Raw genomic sequence first — 13276 nt, 5'->3', positions numbered from 1 at the left:
TGAGGGCGGAGCTTGCAGGGGCAGATCGCTCACAATGTCTGCCTGTGACCCAGAGCCAAACACTATTAGCTCCATCTGGCTCAGCGGCTCAGACTGGGGCCCTAGACAAAGGCCAAAGTTCTCCGCACTCCCGCTCAGGCTCTCCCCAAGGCAGTTCAGCTGAGTGCCAAGTCCAAAGACACCAAAACAGTTCACAGGTAAGGCCTTTCTGGTTTGCAGTCTCGCTGCTACTGAACTTACAGTTGTGGGCGGGTTTAGACGGACTGAACACATGCGACCTCTTGCTGGTTTTCCACTGTTTTAGTCCTCCTCTTGGGGTCCAGAAGTCTCTCGCTGACTCCCTGTATCCTCTCAGGGGTGATGATAGGCAGATCCCACCAGCCAGAGATGCCTGGAGTCCTATATCCCCAGAGTCACAGTGCCCAGATGCAAGGAAGCTGTTACTCGGCTGCCATCTTGCTCTGCCTCCTCCAATTCCATTATTTGTCACTGCTAGTCGTAACAAGTGATGCAAGTGTGCATCAGTTAGTCTAGATCCATTGGAGATTTCAGATGTTTCATTCTGGGAAAAGTCTGTTCACAGACATAAGTGCTGCCAAAGATCGTTGCCATTTTGAGTGCATGGTTCCTGAGATTAGGGTATGTCTCAGAGGGGAGAGATGCATAGAAATTAGGAAGGCTGCTTGACTTGAATGTGTCTTTCAGAGAGTCACAATTCTGCAGTTCAGCCAGTTCCATTTGGTAAATTGTATCCACATTTTCAATGTCAGTAGAAAATGGGTTATGGAAAGCTGTATGTCCTGTTCATGGAGATGAAGCTCTTTAAATCTAAACTGGAACTCTTTTTGCAACTTTCCCAGTGAATCCACACATGTTTTGTTTGGGAATGCAACCAATGGTTGGTTGTTCTGCTAACAGATTTTGAGTTGTGGGGAGATGGCAGAAATTTTCCTCCTTCACTTGTTTGATGAGGAGGCCTAATTTTACTTCAAATGCTTTCACATGTGATTATGTATTACAGATGAGCTTCCCCTTTCCTTGAAGTTGCACATTGAAACTGTTGAGTAGCTCTGTTACATCTGTCAGAAAGGCAAGGTGCCATTTCCATTCTGCATCATTGAGCTCTGGTACTTCTTTGTTTTTTGAAAGCATAAAAGCTGTAGTCTGTGGAAGTCATAGAAATGTTTTAAAACTCTCCCTCGACTTAGCCAAAGGACTTCTGTGTGGTACAGAACATCTTCATAGGCAACATTTAGTTCAGACAGAAATTCCTGAAATTGTCTGTGGTTTAATGCATTAGCTCTAATGAAGTTAACACAAGATACCACAGTTTTCATAACAGAGTCCCACTTCAGTGATTTACTACACAGTGCTTGTTGGTGGATGAGGCAGTGTATGGCTCTTGGATGAGAATGGTTGTGTTTGTCCATCTCTTGGCTAATGTGAGCAATTACGCCTTTCTTGGACCCCACCATGCTAGGAGCACCATCAGTTGTCACACTGCTAGTTTAGCTCAGTCCAGCTCCAAATCATTCACAGTTTGACAAAACTTTTCATAGATATCCTCTCCTGTAGTTGTTCATTTGATGCCTTGCAGTGCAGCAAGCTCTTCTGTGACTTCAAAATAGTCATTCATCCCACGAATAAAAATTAGAAGTTGTGCAGAATCACGAACATCATTACTTTAGTTGAGTGCCAAGGAAAAATAGGAAAGTTTTTTGCGGAGTTTTGCAAATGCTGATGCAAATTGTCTACCATTTCTTCCATCCTTCATGTAATTGTAGGTCCTGAAAGACTCACTGTACTAAATAAATTGGCCATCTCTGGACACATCTCTTTGGCAACAGAAAGAAGGCATTCTTTAACAAATTCTCCCTCCACAAATGGTCTGCCAGTGCACGCTATTAACTTGGCAACTTGAAAACTTGCTCACAGGGATGAAATATTTAGCTGCTTCTGCTTCACAAAAGTATTTTGCTGAGTTTTCAATGTATTTTTCAGTTTTAATATTTTATCTTTTCTCACTTCTCTGACCAAACTATCATATTTATCTTTATGATGAGTTTGATAGTGTCAACACAAATTGTATTCTTTGAACATAGACACTAATTCTGGCATATCAAACACACAGCTCTTTCCTTGTATTGCATAAAAAAGTAATCATAAGTCCACTGTTCTTTGAATATCCTACACTCTGAGTCAGTTTTTCTCTTTCTTGATATCATTGTTTCCTGGGGATTCCAAATTGCTGTTAGTAAAATACATATATATATATATATATATATATATATATATATATATATATATATCGCTATAAAAACAATATACCAGCAATAACTTTGCCCACACAGTGACATATAGACTGCACTGCCCATCAATGCAGTCTGATCAAGTGCCCATCAATGCAGGCTGATCAGCGTTCATCAATGCAGCCTTGTCAATCCACATCATTTCAGCTTCACCAGTGCCTATATTGGTGGAAGTCTGCTTTTCCCTCAGGCTCATACTGGTGTGGTGATTACAGAACCAGCTCTGTAATTGTGTTGGTTCCTCCACCACCTTTCCAGTTCACACTACCCTGTGCGAACTGCACTGCGATCTGTGAACTCACACAGGAATCTGATTGCATGGGTCTTCTTACTGCAGGAAAAAAGAAGGCACATATGCCTTTTTTCTTCTGAATCTAATGTGAGTTCGGGCATACATGTATGGCTGAACTTGCACTGCTCAGAGATTGCAACAGTATGAGCTGGGGCTTACACAGCACACAACATACAATATCATACACAACTGAATAGCAATCAGAATATAAATGCACTTACTATCAATCAAATTGGGTTTCCTACTCCTTGGCTGTCTGCAGAGCTGGATTAAGTTCCCATGGGGCCTTAGGCAGATTACCAGTTTGGGGCCCCCATGCAATACACTGAGCAGTGACCATTTGCATTAACACTGACTGCTGACTATTTACAATAACACTGACCACTGACAACTTGCATTAATACTGAGCACTGACCATTTGCATTAACACTGAGCGCTTACAATTATCATTATCACTGAGCACTATTTGCATTACCTCTGAACTCTGACCATTTGGATTAGCTCTGAACACTCACAATTTGCATTAGCACTGAGCGCTGACTATTCGCATTACCTCTGAGTGCTGACCATTTGCATTACCTCTGAGCACTGACCATTTGCATTAGCTCTGTATATATATATATATATATATATACCTCTGAGCACTGACAATTTGCATTAGCACTGAGCGCTGACTATTTGCATTATCATTGTGATGCAACCCCCCTAGAAGCCACCCCCAACCAACTAACCAACTTAAAAAGAAAAGGCTCTCCTACCTTCAAAAAAAAAAGGCGCCCCCACCTGCAAAAAAAAGACCTCCTAACTTCAGAAAAAAAAAGGCCCCCCTTAACCACACAAAAAAGGCCCTACTAACTGCAAAAATAAAAAAAAATAGACTGCCTAACTTAAAAAAAAAAAAATTCTAACTTGTTCTTATCTCAGTCCTCAGGCAGCAGCAGGCTCTGCACAGGCAAACTTGTGACTTGTCCGATCACACCCGAGACTGAGAGGAGAAGTCGAGAGACAGAGAGAAGGAGGGGAGTCGGAGAGTGCTGTGCACATTCCACACATGTGCACTGTGGGCCAGGACGAGTTGGCTCTAAGCAGGCCAGGCAACGGCAGCAAAAACACCCAGTGGGCTGCATGTGGCCCATGGGCCATAGTTTGATGATCCCTGCTTTAAATTATAGGGAGAGGAGAAAATTTTACCTATGAACTAGAAATAGTATTCTTAAAAAGTTTAAGAATATTCCACTTTAATGTGTGGATTTTTATGTCTCAAATTAAGAGAAAAGTGACTATATGTAGAGAGAATAAAGAAAAATCAGTAATTTACATGGTGGTAATAACCAGAAGAATTAGAAATAAAATGGTTTAAAATGGTTGCCTCTGGGGGTAAACAGGATGAGACATAAAAATTTACTTTTATTGTTTGCCCTCCTGTACTTTTAAAAATACCATATGCCCTATTTTTAAAATCTCGAAAAAAATAATACTTTGTTTTATATGGAATCAGAAAAAAACCTCAAATAGCCAAGACATTACTCAGAAACAAAAACGAAGCAGGAGGAATCATGCTACCAGACCTGAGACTGTACTATAAATCGATAGTGATCAAAAGAGCATGGTACTGGCACAAAAACAGAAAGATAGATGTCTGGAACAGAATAGAGAACCAAGAGATGAATCCAGTTACTTACCGTTATTTGATCTTTGACAAGCCAATTAAAAACATTCAGTGGGGGGGCGGCACCTGTGGCTCAGTGGTAAGGCACCAGCCCCATATACTGAGGGTGGCGGGTTCAAACCAGGCCCTGGCCAAACTGCAACCAAAAAATACCCGGGCGTTGTGGCAGGTGCCTGTAGTCCCAGCTACTCGGGAGGCTGAGGCAAGAGAATCGCTTAAGCCCAGGAGTTGGAGGTTGCTATGAGCTGTGTGATGCCATGGCACTCTACCGAGGGCCATAAAGTGAGACTCTGTCTCTACAACAACAACAAAAAAAAAATTAAAAAAAAAAACACAAAACATTCAGTGGGGAAAAGATTTCCTATTTAACAAATGGTGCTGGGTGAACTGGCTGGCAACCTGTAGAAGACTGAAACTAGACCCACACCTTTCACCATTAACTAAGACAGACTCTCACTGGATAAAAGATTTAAACTTAAGACATGAAACTATAAAAATACTAGAATAAAGTGCAGGGAAAACTCTTGAAGTTATCGGCCTGGGTGAATATTTTATGAGGAGGACTCCCCAGGCAATTGAAGCAGTATCAAAAATACACTACTGGGACCTGATCACACTAAAAAACTTCTGCACAGCCAAGAACATAGTAAGTATAGCAAGCAGACAGCCCTCAGAATGGGAGAAAATATTTGCAGGTTATACCTCCGACAAAGGTTTAATAACCAGAATCCACAGAGAACTCAAATGTATCAGCAAGAAAAGAACAAGTGATCCCATCTCAGGCTGGGCAAGGGACTTGAAGAGAAACTTCTCTAAAGAAGACAGGTGCATTGCTTACAGACACATGAAAAAATGCTCATTATCCTTAATCATCAGAGAAATGCAAATCAAAACTACTTTGAGATATCGCCTAACTCCAGTAAGATTAGCCCACATAACAAAATCCCCAAACCAGAGATGTTGGCATGGATGTGGAGAAAAGAGAACACTTCTACACTGCTGGTGGGAATGCACACTAATTTGTTCCTTTTGGAAGGATGTTTGGAGAATACTTAGAGATCTAAAAACAGACTTGCCATTTAATCCTATAATTCCTTTACTAGATGTATACCCAGAAGACCAAAACTCACAATATAACAAAGACATCTGTACCAGAATGTTTATTGCAGCCCAATTCATAATCGCTAAGTCATGGAAGAAGCCCAAGTGCCCATCGACCCACAAGTGGACTAGCAAATTGTGGTACATGTATACCATGGAATATTATGCAGTCTTAAAGAATGACGGAAACTTTACCTCTTTCATGTTTACATGGATGGAGCTGGAACATGTTCTTCTTAGTAAAGTATCTTAAGAATGGAAGAAAAAGTATCCAATGTACTCAGCCCTACTATGAAGCTAATTTATAGCTTTCATATGAAGGCTATAACCCAACTATAGCACAAGTATATGGGGAAAGGGCCAAGGGGGGGAGGAAAGGGGGGACGGTGGGGTGGAAGGAGGGTAATGGGTGGGGCCACAACTATGGTGCATCTTAGAATGGATACAGGCAAAACTTACTAAATGCAGAATACAAATGTCTTCATACAATAACTAAGAAAATGCCATGAAGGCTATATTAAACAGTTTGATGAGAATATTTCAGATTGTATATGAAACCAGCACATTGTACCCCTTGATTGCACTAATGTACACAACTATGATTTAATTAAAAAAAACTATACCTTTAATAAAACCAAATTTTTAGCAATTTAAATAATTATGAAATAAATACAAAATATTGCTATAATTCCTGAAAAACAAAAACAAAATTAAACTATTTAAAGAATGAACTTTCATAAAAATAAAGACTGAAAGTCTACATTAAAATGAAACAAGGGGCTCAGCCCCTGTAGCTCAGCAGCTAGGGCCCCAGCCATGAACACCTGCCAGTTTGTGGGCCTGCCCAAACAATGATAACACAACCAAAGAATAGCAGGGTGTTGTGGTGGGCACCTGTAGTCCCAGCTACTTGGGAGGCTGAAAATCGCTTGAGCCCAAGAGGTGGAGGTTGCTGTGAGCTGTGACACTATAGCACTCTACAGAGGGCAGCATAGTGAGACTATCTCAAAAAATAAAAAAATAAAAAATGAAGCAATGACTACAAAACTTAAAATCAATAAAATGGTAGATTCAAAAGCTACATTTTTTACCTTGCTTTTTATACCTTTGCTTTGATTATAAGAAACAAGAGGATATAGAGAACTGTAAAAACCAAGGCATTTAATAAAAGACCTACCATATGGACAATGGATGTAATGTTAGCTGGTCTATTCTTGTAGTAGCTAAGCAAAGATGGACTCTTAGGTGAACTGGGATTTTTTTTTTTTTTGAGATGGTCTCGCTCTATTGCCCAGGCTCTGGTATAGTGGTATCAGCCCAGCTCACAGCAACCTAAAACTCCTGGGCTCAAGCAATCCTCCTGCCTCAGCCTCCTGAGTAGCTGGGACTATAGGTGCTCACCACAATGCCTGGCTAATTTTTCTATTTTTAATAAAGATAGAGTCTTTCTGCCTCACTGTTGTTCAGGCCAGTCTTGAACTTCTGAGCTCAAGGGACATGCCCGCCTTCACCTCTCAATGCGGTAGGATTATAGGTGTGAGCCACTCTGCCTGGCCAGCTTTTGTTCATAACAATTTTCAAGAGATTTTCTGTCTACCTCATTCCTCCATTTTAATAGTTGTGCATGGACAAATAAATCAACCCGTTACATCTTCCTTTTTTGGACAAAATGATTAGATTTAAAATACATTGAGTATAAGCACCCGATCTTGGTCATATGTTAACATTAAGTAGCAAACGTTGGCTTGTTATAAAGAACAAGATTTGTATAACATTCGATACCTAAACTGTCTTCTCCCATAGTCCAAGAGGCTTCTTAGAGGGATTCCTGAGTGACATCTTTCCCCACTGGATATCACCATTCTGAGGAGAGTTAAGATGCCAATCCAGCAATCTCAGGGAAAGAACATTGGATTTATAATTAAACTCAGCTCAAATTCTGTGTTTCTGATTTACTTGCCGAGCTGACATGGGCAGCGACAACTCTTCTCCCTGGGTTCCTTACCAGTGTAATTGAGGACCCTACTAGGGCTATTAGGAGCCTAGGGGAGAAAATCTACACGAAGAGTTTGGTGCTGTGCTAGCCTCGTTAAGTGAAAGGGTGGTATTCATCCTGGCTATGTATTACCTGGGGATCTTTGAAGAAAAATTTCTGCCCAATGCCAGACCAATGAAATAGAAAATTTTTGAGTTGGAGAAATAGTATTAAAAAATACCTCCCCCGTGGGCAGCGCCTGTGGCTCAAGGAGTAGGGCGCCGGTCCCATATGCCGGAGGTGGCGGGTTCAAACCTAGCCCCAGCCAAAAAAAACCACACACACACACACAAAAAAAATACCTCCCCCATTGGCAGTACCCGTAGCTCAGTGGGTAGGGCCCCAGCCACATACAACAAGGCTGGTGGGTTTAAACCCGGTCTGGGCATGCTAAACAACAATGACAACTGCAATAACAACAAAAAAATAGCCAGGCATTGTGGCAGGCACCTGTAGTCCCAGCTACTTGGGAGGCTGAGGCAAGAGAATCACTTAAGCCCAAGAGTTTGAGATTGCTGTGAGCTGTGACTCCCTAGCACTCTACCGGGGGCGATATAGTGAGACTCTGTCTCAAAAAAACAAAAAACAACAACAAAAATCCTCTCCCCCTGCACCCCGACAATCCTCCAAAACTCTTCCCAGGTGGGTTTTTTTTTTGGACAGCGTCTTGCTATGTCATGCTATCATGTCACCCAGGCAGAGTACTATGGCTTGATCATGGCTCACTGTAACCTCCAACTCCTGGGCTCAAGGGAGTCCTGACTCAATCTTACAAATACCTAGGACTACAGGCACACGCCACCACATCCAGCTAATTTTTAATTTTAATAAAAACATTTTTTATGGAGATGGGCTTCATAAACTGCTGGCCTCAAGCAATCTTTCCCCATCAGCTTCCTAAAGTGTTGGGATTATAGGCATGAACCACTCCACCAGCCTTCCTCCCAAGTGGGTTTTTTGTTTGTTTTGTTTTTTGAGGCAGAGTCTCACTCTGTCACCCAGGGTTGAGTGCCATGGAATCAGCTCACAGCAACATCAGATTCTTGGGCTCAAGTGATTCTCTTGCCTCAGCCTCCTAAGTAGCTGGGACTATAGGTGCCCACCACAATGCCTGGCGAGTTTTTCTGTTTTTAGTAGAGATGGCATCTCTCTTGCTCAAGCTGGCCTTGAACTTCTGAGCTCAAGTAATCCACTCACCCTGGCCTCCCAGAGTGTTAGGATTACAGGTGTGAGCCACTGCTCTCAGCCCTCCGAGGTGATTTTAAGGAGCTGGGCTAAGAAACACAGCAATACAAGAGAAGATGTGGCTGGATCTGTGGAAAACAGGTGGATAAACTGAGAGAAACCAATCAACCAGAACTCAACTTATAATCAAATATTTGCCTAGACTTCAGATTTCAAGGGTCTCAGATGTTCTCTGATCTCAGTTACTTTTAATTGTGAAATACCCGTGACATAAAATCTACCATCTTAATCATTTCTAAGTGTAGAGTTCCATAGTTTTGAGTATATTCACATTGTTGTGCTACCAATCTCTGGAACTTTTTCATCTTGCAAAACTGAAACTCTCTAGGTCCTAAACAGTAACTCCCCAGTTCCTCTCCCCTCAGCCCCTGGCAGGCAACCACCCTTCTGCTCTATAATTTTGACTGCTCTAGGTACCTCATATAAGGGGAATCATACAGTAATGTCTTTTTGTGCCTGGCTAATTTCCCATAACACAGTGTCTTCAAGGTCTGTCTATGTTGTGGTGTGTGTCGCGATTTCCTTCCTTTTTAAGGCTGAATAGCATTTCACTGTTTGTGTGGCTATGTGTACATACATATATACGCACATGTACAGATATCGTTTATCTATTCATCTGTCAATGGTTATTTGGATTGCCTCAACCTTCTGGCCCTTATGAATACCTAAGTACAAATGCATGTTTGAGTCCTTACTTTTCAGGTATATGCCCAGCAGTAGAATTGCTGGATCATATGGTAATTCTTGTTGAGAAACCACCTTACCATTTCTTGCCATAGGTCCATGAATTTACATTTTCACCAACAAAGCACAAAGATTCTATTTTTCCATATTTTTCCCAATACTTGTGATTTTCTGTTTTTGATAATAGCCTTCCTGATGCATGTTACGTGGTAGCGTATTGTGGTTTTGATTTACATTTCCCTTCCTAAGGACTAGTGAGCATCCTTTCACTTGCTTACAGGACATTTGTACATCTTTGTTGGAGAAATGTCTATGTATTTAAATCCTTTGCCCATTTTTTAATTGGGTTGTCTTTTATTGAATTGTAGGAGTTCTATGTAAGTATTCAAATTCTGTTCTCCATAGTGTGTGCTACTTCTGTAGCATGTTAATGAACTTTTTGAGTGAAAAGAGTTCTGAGACCAAATACTTATGGGATGCTGTGGGTTAACTAAAATTTATTTATTTATTTATTTATTTTTAAATATTGAATGCTTTGTGAATTTGTGTGTCATCCTTGCAGAGGGGCAGTGCTAATCTTCTTTGGATCCTTCTAATTTTAGAATATGTGCTGCCCAAGCAAGCACATAAAGTTTAAACTTTTTTTTTTTTTCTGTAAAATAGATCACAACATTAGTACACTAATATGTATACTAAATCTCTAAGTGGGAAAGTGGGAAATTATATTTCTTTCTTTTTTTTTTGAGATAGTCTTACTATGTCGCCCTTGGTAGAGTGTCATGGTGTCACAGCTCACAGCAACCTCCAACTCTTGGGCTTAAGCGACTCTCTTACCTCAGTCTCCCAAGTAGCTGCTATTTTTTTGTTGTAGTTGTCATTGTTGTTTAGCTGGCCCGGGCTGGGTTTGAACCTGCCATCCTCAGTGCATGTGGCTGGTGCTGTAACCACTGGCACCGAACTGGAAATTATATTTCTTAACCATACTTTATCACAGAACCATTTTGAGGTAAGACATTTTCTAGAACTAGAGTTTTGCAGACTGGGATCTTGGGAATGTTGTAGCTCATTTACTATATTAGCTGTTGTAAATATACATTTTAAAACTTTGTCTCCACTGTGTTCTTTGTTCTTATCCTCTGTTTACATATTATGGCTGGTAGCTGTCCCTGTGTCTCCTTTTCTTCCCCTTTCTCAGCTTTTTCATCAGTGGGCAGTATATCTTATTGATTTTTCCTCCCTAAAGATATATTTTAAATTCGTCCCTTTTACTGTGTTCTCCAGTCCTCAATATCAGTTGTGTGGACTGCCCAAGCAGTAAAAGTCTGAACCAGTCTTGCTTTATTCCAAACTAGCAGAATGATCTTCTACACCTGAAAACATGGTAAATTCATATCCCTCTTTAAATTCCGTATTAAAAATCAGCAGTGGTGTGTTAAAAACATTATCAGCTCTTCTGGAAAATGTTATTCAAGTACTAAACTTAATGCTGTCTACTTAAAATAAAAATACGGCAGACTTAAGGTACTCCTAATCCTTTACTTTTAATCATTTGCATTCTTCTTATAATGAGGGAAAGTGATTCTTTCTTGAGGGGCAGATTTAAAGGGGTGTGATATAAGTTCATGTACTTTGCCGTCTAATGTCTCGGTACCATAGTAACTCTTGGTAGAGTTTAAATTTTATGGCAATCAGTGCTTATTCCAATCATTTATTTCTTATTTGTATTTCTTGAGTTTTGTCAATATCTGATTATACTTCATGTGTCTCTGAAGAAAAACAGATTATCCTACTTGCTAATGGTTCTCAACAGGGGATGGTAGTCCTCCCAGCTCTGAGAGTGTTTAGAATGGTTATGGGAGTTAGGAGTGTGGTAATTACTGTGGGTTTTACAGGTATTGAGTAGTCTGGTGCCCAGCGCGAAATGTCCTGCAATGCATGAGGCAGTTCCACACATAGAGAATTGTCACACTCCAAAAGTCCCTTTTGGAAACTGTTGGTCAGTAAAACACAGACTTTTGCCCTGCATGGAGTAATGGCCTCTACTCTTGCTGTTCTCTAGAATGTGATATTTTCTTGTGCAAATGTGTTCTGTATTCTCTATCTGGAATCCTGTTCTGTCCTTGATTGGTTGCTAAACTCTGCTTGTGTTTCTCTGAAAAGCCATCTCTGACCTTTTCTGCTCTGGGGAGAATTAGTTGTTCTTTCCTGGGTTGCATGGTGCCTGCCCAGCATCCATCTGGTCATCACTGGGGATATTCACAAGTATTTTATTCTCCCTTTCTCAGGGAAGTGGTAGGATTGTAACGTTCCTGCTTTCCTTAAACTTCACTCTCAAATGACTTGCTTTGGGCAATGAAATATGAGTGCAATTGACACATGTAACTTCTAGACGGAAGCTTTAAGAAGCAGTTACAATTTGCCATTTTCTCTTTATTTCTGCTGTGGCAGGCAGAAGTAAGCCCATTGGTAGCTGCTCTGTGATCCAGGGTCTTGGAGGAAGTGGAGCTCTCTGCCAACCCATAACCAACAAACAACATGAGCAAGAAATGGAATGTTATGTGAAGCCACTGAGGTTTTTTAGGTTGCTTGTTACTACAGTATACTCATGCCTACCCTGACTGATATACCTCTATTATAGCATTTATCACATGGTTTTGTTATTGTTAGTTTTACCAGACTGTATCTACATGGTAGACAATGGACTTCTTCATGGTAGAGACTTTATTGTTTTTGCTCCCGTGTTGGGAGAACCTTGCATAGTGACAAGCTGTATGAGTTATCTATTACTGTGTAACAAATTAGCCCAGAAATTAGTGGCTTAGAACAGCAAATAGTATTAATTATCTTTATGGTTTCTGTGGGTCAGGAATTTGGCAGCAGCTTGCATGGATGGTTCTGGCCCAGAGTCTTTTATGAAACTGCAGTTAAGATAACAATTGAGGCCACAGTCATACGAAAGCTTGGCTGGAGCAGCAGGACTTTCATCCAGCCACAGATGTTGATCCACATGGCTAGCAAATGGACACCAGCTGTTGGTGAGACAATTCAGTTCTTCCCCATGTGGGCTTTTCCAAAAGCTGCTTGAGTGTCCTCACAACATAGCAGCCTGCTTCTCCCAGAGCAGGTGATCTAAGCAGGAGGAAGAAGACAGTGGCAGTGTCTTTTATCGTTCTAAAGCAGCGGTTCTCAACCTGTGGGTTGCGACCCACAGGAAGTGTATTAAAGGGCCACAGCATTAGGAAGGTTGAGAACCACTGCTCTAAAGTCACACACTGCCATTATTCCGTGTTCTTTTTTGTGCTCGTTTTTATTTATTTATTCCTGCTCTGTCACCCAGGCTGGAGTGCATAGGTGTCGTCATAGCTCACAGCAACTTCAAACTCCTGGACTCAAACGATCCTCTTGCCTCAGCCTCCTGAGTAGCTGGGACTACAGGTGCCCACCACTAAGCTAGGCTAACTTTTCTATTTTTTATAGAGATGGGGTCTAGTTCTTGCTCAGGCTGGTCTCAAACTCCTGACCTCAAGCTATCCCCCTTCCTCAGACTCCCAGAGTGCTAGGATTACAGGCGTGAGTCACTGCGCCTGTCCTGTCCTGTTCTATTCGTTAGAACTGATTCACTGAGTCTGGCACACATTCACGAGAAGGAGAATTATGATCTACCTTTTGAAGGGAGAAGTGTTGTATTAGTTCATTTGCGTTGCTATAAAGGAAGCAGCTGAGGCTGGGTAATTTATAAAGAAAAGGGTTTATTTAGCACACAGTTCTGTAGGCACCAGTATCTGCTTTTGGTGAGGGCCTCAGAAAACCTCCAGTCATGGTGGAAGGCAGAGGGGAGCTGCATGTGCAGAGGTAACATGGTGAGAGAGACAGAAAGGAGGCACAAGGCTCTTTGAAACAATCATATTTCACAAGACCTGATGAGAAAGCACTCACTCATG

At 41.3% G+C, this 13276-nt stretch overlaps 1 non-coding gene across 1 annotated transcript; it reads right to left on the bottom strand.

Annotated features, from left to right (window-relative positions):
* Positions 1–9854: 9854 nt before the first annotated feature.
* On the bottom strand, positions 9855–9961 carry LOC128592933 (U6 spliceosomal RNA). The gene has a single exon (XR_008382140.1). It is a non-coding gene; the product is annotated as a U6 spliceosomal RNA (small nuclear RNA).
* Positions 9962–13276: the final 3315 nt, after the last annotated feature.

This window comes from Nycticebus coucang, chromosome 8 (genome assembly GCF_027406575.1).
Source record: "Nycticebus coucang isolate mNycCou1 chromosome 8, mNycCou1.pri, whole genome shotgun sequence".
Lineage (NCBI taxonomy): Eukaryota > Metazoa > Chordata > Mammalia > Primates > Lorisidae > Nycticebus > Nycticebus coucang.
The sequence above is the reverse complement of the archived record's forward strand: the minus strand, read 5'-3'. Positions and strand labels throughout refer to the sequence as shown.